The following is a 4,241-nucleotide window of genomic DNA, read 5'->3' as shown; positions in this document are numbered from 1 at the left end:
ATACATGAAAATGCAAAACTACAGCACTGCCCATAACTGTGAGTGGTTGGGTGTGTTGCCTAGAACCAACCCATCCTGCAGCTGTTCTTCTAGGTCTCTGGGAAGCAGGAGGTAACTGGGTGGACTGTGGCTCCAGCAGATGATGCAAAATGGTGGCCCAGAGGCCAGATCCAGCCCCTAGATGTTTTATGTTTTGCACAGAGAGTTTTGTTTGCTTTGTTTTTTTAACTGAATCACTTGGCTATATTAAATGTAAAGCATTGCCATGAAAATCAGATTTTGTTACAGTCTCTGCTGTTCCCTTTGGTCTCCTCTCCAGTTTTAGTTGTGTTCTTACTGTTTCACCTGGCTCATTTCACTTCTTTACTTTATTTACCAGTCTGGCCCCAAAGGCATTTAAGTTTGGACTCTTAGTTTAAAAGGACAGGAAAAGAATGAACATGGCAAATAATCTCTTAGGTTTGCTATAAAGATTGCTTAAGATTATACACCAAGTGCCTGGGCAGTTTAGAAAGTGGTAGGTGTTCAGTCAACATGAGATCCCCTCCTATCTCCTTCCTAGTTGCCATTTTGCCTCAGGTGTATTTCAAGGCTGTCAGGAAGTCTTAGGTGTGCATGAGAGGGGAGAGAGTTTCTGTCTGTAAGCACATGCCACTTGTCACTTTACAGGAGAGACAGGCAGTATCGTTGTGTTTGGCTGTCAAAATGAACTGCTGGGTTCATAATGATTAAATACTTCCTGGAGGTAGGTCTGGGTCCCAGTGACCTGGGATATGACACTCAGCAGAGTGTGTTTATGCTAGATAAGCTGTGCAAGCAAGACTATAATTAGTTCAGCAGTCACCTAGGGATTGGCCACCTTTAGAGGGAAGAGAAGGACACATGTTAAGTGGCAATGCAAAACTTTTCAGTCTCACAATCTACTGTCTGACTGTCATTGGATTTTGCACTTTGCTTGAACCAGAGACATGAAGAGAAGATCACTCTGGGCTCTGGGTTTGCTATCAAACATGAAATCAGAGCATAATTGGATCTGTCTGTAGAGTCTCACTTATAAAATAAATAATGTACCATGTCAACCCCCCACAATGGCACCCGAGGGAGAAAGGAACTTGGCGAGAATCTCCATAGGGGTTCAGTGTGTTTTTCAGTCTGAAATGTGGTGGTAAAGAGGGCTTTATAAAACTGAGAAGAAAACAGGACATTCAGTAGTCTGAGAATATTTTTATACCTCTCGATATTTGTTTCCAGATCCCTGAAAGAGTTGATCATCACAAAGGCTATACCTGTCGGCGAGGCCTTCACGTCTCAATTAACAAAGTCTGTAAAAGCAAAAAATTTCTTCTTTGTAATGAGATTCTGCTTACTCGATTAAGTGCATGATTTTCTTGTGCATACCATTTTCCTGGAATGTCTAAAAACAAGGTAATACTAGTGATTAAAATTTTAATATAGTTTTGACACATAATATAATGCATTGTGTTAATATCACACACATTATGAGTGTTTCTCGGTTTCTACTGTACCTAAGGATTGCCTGGAGGCAGTGATTTGCATAGAAATGGTCTAATTACTAACAATCTGGGAGAGAACAAAAAAGCCCTCAATGGTAGCATTTGCCAATTTTCCTGGTGTAAATACTTCCACTGTGGCAAATTTCAGTCCACCAACATGGACTCATTTGGCTCGCAAATTCCTAAAATTCCTGGAATCTTTATACTCCGTTCTCAGAAGTTGGTATGTACCAGCTCCAGTACGACAGTGCCTGGAGGGCTTACGAAAACTAATATTTCTGGATCCCACCTCCACAGATTCTTATTCAGTAAGTCTGGGTGGAACTGGAGAATTTGCCTTTTTAAGGAACTCCCTGCCCCTCCCAAGTGGAAGATGACTATGGCAGCATTTTCCAGATGGGTTTGGTGGAGCCCTACTTTAGTAAATGGCAATAAATGTTTCAGAGAAATAAAAAGACTTCATTTCTCAATTTGAATGTTGAGAAATACGAAGGAAGGCAAAGTTAAGTAGGCTTTCTTAAGTGCAGGGCTTGGCAAGATCTAATATGCCCTTGTACAAGGTGCATCAATGAGAGGGTATCAAGTACAATATTCTGGAAATGCATTTTATCCTGAAACTTTTTCCCCAGGCATGCTGTTTTGGGGAATAATATAAGTATATCTACTTTCCATTTATGGAGCTAGAGTTAGACCTCCAAGTCATGGTTTTTATTTTTTCTTTCTTTTTTTTGAGTCATGGGATTTTTGTAAACAGATTTGTTCCATGTTCCATGGTATGAGGCATGAGTTGTATTACAGACTTTGCAGAAAAAGTTTAAAGGTCAACAAGTAGCAAATTGGAAGTACTTTATCTAAATACAACCTTTGCCACCTTTTTCAATACCAAGTTGAGGCAAGGGAACAGATACAGACCTCCTTAGAGTTCTTGAAGCTTGTGGCCTAGAGGAAAATGAATTATTCAGTCTCAGAATTTTAGATCTAGAAGAAGCCTCAGAGACTATAGTCAGAGAGTTTGAGAGCTGGAGGAAATGGAGAGGTCATCCAGTCAGATCCTTTTTTTAACTTATGAGGAAGGAAAAGCCCAGGGAGATTAGGTACCTTTCTTAGTTTTGGGGCTAAAACTGTCTGATGCCATCCATGGCTCTTTTACATTAAAATTTCTTCTCTTTCCTGGAAAAAGTTCAAGATTCCAGCTGCCTCTGATGCCTGTTTGAGCTAACAACTGAGAGGGCAAGAATCCAAATATCCTATTCAGAGCTCTTTGGGAATAAGCCTCTTAAATTAGACTAGATAGCTGCATTCTTGGAAATCCTGATTAGTTAGGGGTGTTTGATTCTGATAACCCACCAGGGACGAAATTATGCTGTGAGGTCCAGCAGCTGCCAGAAGTTGAGCCATCAGAGTCAGTCCAGCACAGTCTCTCTTTCTCTCCATTTTATCAGCACAGCAGCTGAGAACAAAGGCATGAAGGGGAGAGCTGCATGAGGAGCTATGGCGCGGACAGCTGGCCTATGCCCAGCTCTGTTCCTGTACGGGCAGTGCTATTTTCTGATGTTATTTAATTAGACTGAAATACAAATATCAAACAAAACACCCATGATATGTGACAATAGAAGGTTATAGATCTGAGTTACCAAAGACAAAAATGTTCCTTTGTACTCTTTAAGACAACACTGCCCTCTTATCAGTTACATCCATTATGCCATTGGAATGCAATCCAAAAGGCTCTGGTTGAGTTCATGAAACAGAATAATCATTCTCTTATCTTCCTCTCAATACCTCCCCCTGCCACCATCCCATCCTCATATAGAAGCGATAGGTGGCTCAGCTGGTATAAAGAATGGCATTGAGGTGACACAGTTAAAACCAACAAGGCTTACTCTCTCCCCTTATTTATGTACTGGTCACAGCTATGTGCCATCTACTGTGCTGCGCCAGGGGGTACAACACTGAGCCACAACCAGCCTGCTGCCCATTCTTATAAAACTAGGAGCCTGTATAGGAGACAGACCAAAAAAAAAAAAGCACAAAAATATACACAAATGACCAGCTGTGATAAATGCTTTGAGAGGAAGGAGGGGTCTGGCACTGTGAGTGTGTCACATGGCAATGTGACCTAGACCAGAGCTTCTCAAACTCAGTGCTCAAGGACCAGTTGTTCTCTCCAGTCTACTGCGTACTGATACAAGTATACAACTGGTGCCACGTGTGACTAACCACATGAGTTTGATAATGCCTGGACTGGTCTTTACATTGTTCAACAAGATTAGTTAACTGATCATGTGTGTGGCAGTCATGGTAATATTAAAATACTATGAAAATTTCTAAATGCTTATTTCTCAATTCCTGCACTTACCTCACTGTGGACAACTTGTGGACTGGTCCTGGGCCGTGGATGGCACTTTGAGCAGCCCTGACTTGGACTGTCAAATCAAGGAAGTCTTCTAGAGGAAATAAAGTTTTTTGCAGTGATCTGAAAGATGAATAGGAAAAACTGAGATGGGAAGGAGATTTCCAGGTAGGGAGATCACAGATGAACAGCATAGCTGGAGCATGAGCATGTGGGAGATCAATCAAGGTGACCTAGCTGGGAATGGCCAGGCCAGGCCTGTGTTATCTTCCTGCTTCTTTCCTGGCAGTGGGCAGCTCTTAGAAGGTTTTAAGCAGTGTAGACAATACATTAGCAGGGTAATAGTGAAAATAGGGAGACTCATTAACAGACTATTA

At 41.5% G+C, this 4,241-nt stretch overlaps 1 long non-coding RNA gene across 1 annotated transcript; it reads right to left on the bottom strand.

The window, feature by feature from the left end:
• Positions 1–1,072: 1,072 nt before the first annotated feature.
• LOC140843740 (uncharacterized) lies at positions 1,073–3,983 on the bottom strand. Its single transcript, XR_012121754.1, has 3 exons — positions 3,871–3,983; positions 2,862–2,964; positions 1,073–1,322 (listed from the first exon to the last, which is right to left on the bottom strand). It is a non-coding gene; the product is annotated as an uncharacterized lncRNA (long non-coding RNA).
• Positions 3,984–4,241: the final 258 nt, after the last annotated feature.

Source organism: Manis javanica, chromosome 10 (genome assembly GCF_040802235.1).
Source record: "Manis javanica isolate MJ-LG chromosome 10, MJ_LKY, whole genome shotgun sequence".
Classification (NCBI taxonomy): domain Eukaryota; kingdom Metazoa; phylum Chordata; class Mammalia; order Pholidota; family Manidae; genus Manis; species Manis javanica.
Note: the sequence above shows the minus strand (reverse complement) of the source record. Positions and strands in the feature narration are given on the sequence as shown.